Source organism: Macadamia integrifolia, unplaced genomic scaffold (assembly GCF_013358625.1).
Source record: "Macadamia integrifolia cultivar HAES 741 unplaced genomic scaffold, SCU_Mint_v3 scaffold2459, whole genome shotgun sequence".
Lineage (NCBI taxonomy): Eukaryota > Viridiplantae > Streptophyta > Magnoliopsida > Proteales > Proteaceae > Macadamia > Macadamia integrifolia.
In genome coordinates, this window is record NW_024868731.1 from 54,945 (window position 1) to 61,558 (window position 6,614).

Genomic DNA, 6,614 nt, shown 5'->3' on the forward strand with positions numbered 1-6,614 from the left:
GGTCCATCATTATTAATTTACTGGGTATGTCAGTACTGCCCTTGATGCATGATGTACTTGGTTGAGGTTCTCAAGCATAATAGGGGCAATGTTGACATTTCACTACCCTTTTGTGTTCCATGGCATTTCCTTCTTTCCTAGGGTCATAGAGCTCATCCTTACATGATTAGACCTTTACTAGGCAGGGTTGAGTACACTTGTACTACTCATAGGGTTCATACCTTGCATAAATCCCATTTGCACCTGTTCTGTTAGGGCCCAACCGGCTAGCCAGCTCCCCTGGTAGAATTGGCTTTTACTACCCAAGAACCCTACCTCTTCTTCCCAGAGTTGTGTCAGATAGTTCCAGCACCTAAATCAGAGTGCACCCTCTTCATTTTAAACTTCTACCTCATAAACACTAATTTCCCAATTCAATTTGGGTCTCTGAGCACTGTCTTGATTCAATTTGGGTCTCAATTTGCCCAATTTACTCCCTGGGAGGGTCAGTTAAATTTTCTATCTGTCCTTGGGTACAATTGAAGTCTGGCAGGGGCATACTCCACTACCAATTGCAGTTAATTTAATCCAATTGGGAAAAGCCCCCTGGTTTAGGGTTTCTGGGATAACTTTATAGTCAATTGGGTTCCAATTTGGGTTTCACAGATTGGGATTTTGCTGTGGGAGACTATATTAGGTCCCCACATGCAATTCCCAACCTTCAATTTCACTTTTACACTACCCCTACCCCTAACTGATTCCTACTGAAATTAAATTCACAAGTTAGGGTTTGGGTTTTACCTTCCCAATTGGGTGTTGGATGTGTAGGAGAGTCATCACCAACTGTACAGCCCATGTCCTAGCTCTAGAATGAGGTAGCACCACATAAGTGTACATGTGTGTACAATAGTAGCACCTGCAGCACCACCAGCTGCACTGGTGTGTACAATAGCAGCAGGCAGCAGCAGCAGCAACAGCAGCTGCAGGGCAGCAACAACTCCCTTCCCCTTCTTTTCTTCTTCTTCCTCTTCCTTTCTTTCCCTTTTCTTCCGCTCTCTTTTCTACTTCTTGTTTTGTACTCACAACAACAAAAGAAAGGGAGGAACAACTGACCTACCCTCTTTTTATAAAGCCAAACAGACCCTGGCAGCAACAACTCCCTTCCCCTTCTTTTCTTCTTCCTCTTACTTTCTTTCCCTTTTCTTCCGTTCTCTTTTCTACTTCTTGTTTCGTACTCACAACAACAAAAGAAAGGGAGGAACAACTGACCTACCCTCTTTTTATAAAGCCAAACAGACCTTAGGAGGGTCTTTCTTTGGCAAATCAGTTTTTAGAAAAACCCATTTTTAGAAATACTTAAATTGAAATAACTCCCTATAGGATTTAAAGTTTAACATGAAACTAAGTGCATTAGAACCATTAGACATGCCCTAATCTATGGTAGGATTGGGAAAAGCAACCATGCAAAGTAGTGGGGCCCACAGAGTAAATAGTAGATTTCTAGGCATTCTGCCATTGCAACCGGCTAGCCGGTTGGCAGGGGCCTATCCCACCTGTTGTCTGCTGTGGGCTTCCCTGCTAACCTGTCTTCAGCCTATGATGTCCCATCTTATATGGAACCTTCCCCACACCAAAAATCAAACATTTCCTTGCTTTTCCATCACTTCCACTTGTCCCACCATCTTCATCATTATCCTTTAGCTTCTAGCTATAATTCACTATCAACACCCTTAGAACTAAGGGAGTTCTGAATTTAGGATGTTACAATTTCTCCCTTCTTCAGAAAAATTTTGTCCTCGAAATGTGTGAGGAGGTTGTCTGAACTTAGTTTTAAATCTCCCAAGCCCTATTATTTATTTATTTATTTATTTTGTACATGTCTGTCATCCACAATTTGTTCATTATATCTTACTTCCCATGGGTCATCCTTTCGAAGTCATTGCCTTATGAAATCCTCAACCATATGGACCTTTAAATACGGTGTAGATTCAAGGTTGCATATGTTAATCCACTTACTTCCATGTACCATAACATATGGGATCCAATCTATGGTTTCTTTATTTCATCGATTCCTACTTTCCATGTTATTCCAGATACAAATGTTCGTCCCATGGAAAATTGTAATATCATCAGACTTTGCATCCCATTCCTTCTATATTAAACTTTCCATATTTCCTATAGCACAATAATGAACTTCGATTACTCCTTATTTGATTCTAACAAATCCGAGTTAATTAAATCTGATGTCACTATTTAGTTGTCCCATTGTCACCTTTTCTCCTTTTCTCCTTTTCTTAACTTCTAATGATTTCATATTAATTCCCACAAGTTAGTATACTCTTCTGGTTCTGACTTCTTTTCCATCTCATTATCTCTTGACAAATCTATTGCTGAAATATGATATTGTAATTGTACAAAGCAGACACTTTGTATTCAGATCTTTCCCTTAATCAAGCTGCCCCAAGTTTGTCCCTTATATTCTGATAGACAGCAATCACACATTTTTTTTCCCCACTATTTCCCATGATTCGATCTGATCACACCTTCTCCTTTTTGCTTCCTTATTTGAATCTTGATCTTTTGATTCGTAACTTCTAATTTCATATCTACTGTCTACCTTTTTATAATATCATACACAGGTATTGGATTTCCATAGATTATGTTGGGGTTACTCTCTCTCTCTCTCTTATGTCATATTTTTCTTATTTCTTGCATGTCTTGATTCCATCCATGATCCGTCAATCGATTTTGCACATGAAGTCAGTATTCCATATACCTTAAACTAATTTACCATTCCAGATCTAATACCTTCCTATTAAATGCATCACTTTCCATTTCTTAGTTGAGTCCATGGGTGTTTGCACCTATATGTGTTCAGAAACTCCAATTAGAGTCCCCTAACCATGCCCTAAACCATGTATATTCCTAGCAGGAAGTTCTAAGTTGTCAGAGCATCATTTGGCCAAACCAGCGGGAGAGCATCCACGACCGGCAGGCTGGTTCGCCTATTGTTACGGTCCTTAAACAGTAACCGAGAGCGTTTTAACTCATTCTATAACTCTCATTTCTCACTCCACAAGCACCGGCCGGCCACCATACTCAAGTCTAAGCTCCTTCCATCCATTTTCTACAAACTTCTTCACTCAATCTCACTTCAGGTATACTTATTCCCTCATATTTACTCATCCTAGGTCAATATTTCACATTCTTTTGAGGAAATTTTCTAATCTAGGTTTCATTCCTTTTGTTTTTTTCTTCTTTGCTGAAATTTTCTCCCCTCTTTTTATGAAATTTTTTTTCTTGTCTATGTATTCTCTTATGTGATAATCCATTATACATTTGCTGAAATTTCTCTTTGGGGGAATTTTCTAACTTAGGTTTCATCTCTGTAGTTCTCATTCCTTTATGCAATTTCTTGTTTTTCTTGCAATCTCTGTATCACACATTGTTGTATTTACTTATTGCATTGTGTTTTCTTGCTTTATTGTTTTCATTTCAGGACTCATGTTTACAGATCGAATGACCCGTAGCAAAGTAGCCATAATTCCCATTGGGCAAATGGCTACAGATGAGAGCTATGATATGATCTGGTTTCGAACTCCTACTGATCAAGCTAATTAGACTCATTTCATGTCCAGACCTCTGATCGTAGAGTGACCTATCATCACTCATGATCTTCGAGCATTCAAAGTAAAGGAGAGGTTCGAGGCCTTGGGTTGGGAGGCTATCTTGAAACTGGAGGAAGATGTTCACCCTAGGTTAGTTAGGACATTCTACTGCAATCTAACCGACAAACACTTGAGCAATGACGAATACAAGATTGCTAGCTGAGTAGGTGGTAGGGACATCTCCCTAACTACTGCTGAATTTGGAAGTATCATCGGGATATCCATTGAGAGAAATCAGACCTATTGCCCTCCTAGAACTACTTCCCGAGGATTCTTCAAGGATACAGAGATAGGACTGCTGAAGGCCGTAGTCACAGAGGGTGGTGAGGCCAACTGGGCCCGGATAGCAAATTGGAAGCCTTCCCCTAAGGTGTTGTGCAGGATCGTACAGTACAACATCCTTCCGATTATCAGCCATTTCAGCGAGGTGTCTTTGATACAGGCTTACGCAGCCTTTTGCATCTATTTAGGGGAGCGAATTAGTTTGCCCTATTTGATGTTGAGGCATATGGTACACTGAGCTTATCACCTTGCTGATGGTCATCTATTCTATAGCAGGATTCTGACCAAGCTGTTCAAGCACATGGGACTCTGTTTAGTAGGTGAAAAGAAGAGAGATTCCCATGCTATCCCTTTTGATAGGGCCATTTTGGAGAAGATGCAACTCCATGAGTATGCAGGCAGTGATGAGGATGAGACACTTGCAACTAAGGAGGAGTCAGAGAGTGAGGAGGACCGAGAGCATGATGAGCTGCATAGGAGTGAAGATGAGCAGCATGAGGAAGAAATACAACATCAAGAAGAAGAGATACACATGGAGGAGATCCATGAGGAGTAGGAGCAAGAGATACTACAGAGAGTTGAGGGAGAGGTACCACTCAGGGATGAGGAGTAGCAGGAGGATTCCCTGAGAGACTTCCATTTCAATGATGTGGACATGGGTCTCAATGGGTTTACCCTAGATGAGATTGAGAGCCTAGAGGCACAGCTTCCCCGTGTTCTAGAGGACAGCAGTCATGGCACCATTCCTACTGAGGTACTGCAGACCACACAGACTACTCACCTCCCTTGTCAGACTCCATTTGCGACTGCCCTAGAGTCTGCCCAGCCTTCTGCTCAGATCAGAGGGAATTCTCATTCCTTATTGTTTAATATTCTATATAAACTCTAACTTGATATCTGGTTCTTTATCTTACTTGTTCCGTACTTTTATGGCGCAGATACCCCAACTCTACAGACTGTGATGGACTCCATGGAGAAGGGCTTCACTCAGATTGCCCCAGTCTAGGTATGCTGACATCTTGAATCGACACTCTGAGCTCTAGGGTGGAGATAGTAGAAGTTGCTCTAGATGGATAGGCGGAGTGTATAAACATTCCACCAAACTATAGGCCTCCTCGCTATCGGTCTCTCGTACAGCAGCAATGAGACGTAGTTTCTTCTAGTCGTCAGTAGCAGTTCCAGTAGTAGAGCTTGATTCACTATTTCCAGCCTTTTGTTGTTTTGTTAACAAACTTGGATCAATGTTCTAAAATAGTTTGGATTGTACCTATCACTTTTTTTTTTTTAACAGTTCGGATGTGTATTCTCCCCCTTTTTGTACTTGCAGGGTGTCTTTCTTTTTCTTTCTTTCGTCTAGGTTTCTATTTATGTTCTTACTTGTCTTGTGGTCACACAATGTAAATCTTGCTTATATAATATAATAGTTCTTTCTGGTTTCCATTCTATTTACGTGCTCTCTGTCTCTTTAGTTGATTTATATTTATGCAATTTATCTTTTGGCTTTTATTTCATTTCCTATTTGATCACCACAACTCTTAAAGTTTAGGTTAGGTTATCGCAGAGCATCTCGCTTTGATACCACTTTATCACACCCTGCCCCAAATATGGCTAAGGTAAGGGCCACTGGATTCTCAACCCAATCATCCTGACAATACCAAGGATCACAGATGCAGTACGGTAACCAAAACCCATCTCTCAAGTCAACTAATAAATCAATGTACACATATAAGATGCATAAAACATAATAAATGTGGTGACCAGACTATTGTAATATCAAATAATTTAATTACAGTGTAAATATTTACAACCTTACAAAAAATTTTACAATAATAGATCCTGTACACATTGCTTTAATCATATGTCCCGACAAGAGTCCATCAATTACACCTACATATCTAGACTGTCTTTGCCGTGCCAAAGCTCCAGTTCCAATATCTAAAAAGGAGATATCAATGGGGGTGAGCTACACAGCTCAGTGAGGGGTGAGCCTGCAAGCACACGCATATAAATCATGAATGCCATCACAAGCTCACAATATCATACCATATGTTCCATATGCAAGATCCATATGATTCATTTATTAGTCTATTTTCCATTCTAATTACTAAGTCTCAGTATCTATGGGTATAAGTGCTATAAGCGACGTAGGTGGCATTTCCTACCGTGAACGTTGGGCCTCTGGAATGCAAGCTCATTGCAAGCAGGAGTCAGCAGTCCCGGTCAGAGCCTCGGTCCCCCAATTAACCCCTAAATAGTAACCCTTGACACATGGTCCTAGTCATAGCCTCGGTCCCCCATGGTCAGACAGTCATGCATATAGTACGTTGTACCATGCTGTGCCCTCTCAAAAATGTCATTTTCGGGCATAGTAGTCTTCCATGACCTACCACTAAGTGGGATTAGCCAATACCTTACCCCTTGTTGGAAAGGGATTATAGCACTAGGGATGTAAGCCTAACCATATGCATCTAAATGCATCCAATACAACCAATATACCCATCACAATCCATTGTGACCATAGGTGTAAGACTGATCTCTGAGCCCATGGTACCAGACAGAACCTCGGCCACACCGTACCAACGATTGTCAATATTACATCCATTTCCACACAGAAATCACACTACTCATCCACAAAACCTTGATCACATCCAAGTTGGTAAAACATGCATCATGTGAAAATATATA

The 6,614-nt window shown here is 40.7% G+C and overlaps 2 long non-coding RNA genes across 3 annotated transcripts in view; one reads left to right on the forward strand and one right to left on the reverse strand.

The window, feature by feature from the left end:
• The first annotated feature begins 1,387 nt into the window (after positions 1-1,387).
• On the forward strand, positions 1,388-5,367 carry LOC122066551. 2 transcript variants are annotated; one of them, XR_006136397.1, is made up of 3 exons: positions 1,853-3,137; positions 3,479-4,683; positions 4,868-5,367. It is a non-coding gene; the product is annotated as an uncharacterized LOC122066551 (long non-coding RNA). The 2 variants fall into 2 exon arrangements; XR_006136396.1 differs by having other exon boundaries at positions 1,388-3,137; positions 3,479-5,367.
• A 235-nt stretch (positions 5,368-5,602) lies between these two features.
• LOC122066552 overlaps positions 5,603-6,614 on the reverse strand; it is a 3,641-nt gene continuing 2,629 nt past the window's right edge. The window contains exon 3 of the long non-coding RNA XR_006136398.1: positions 5,603-5,917. This is a non-coding gene — a long non-coding RNA (uncharacterized LOC122066552). The remainder of the gene's footprint in view (positions 5,918-6,614) is intronic.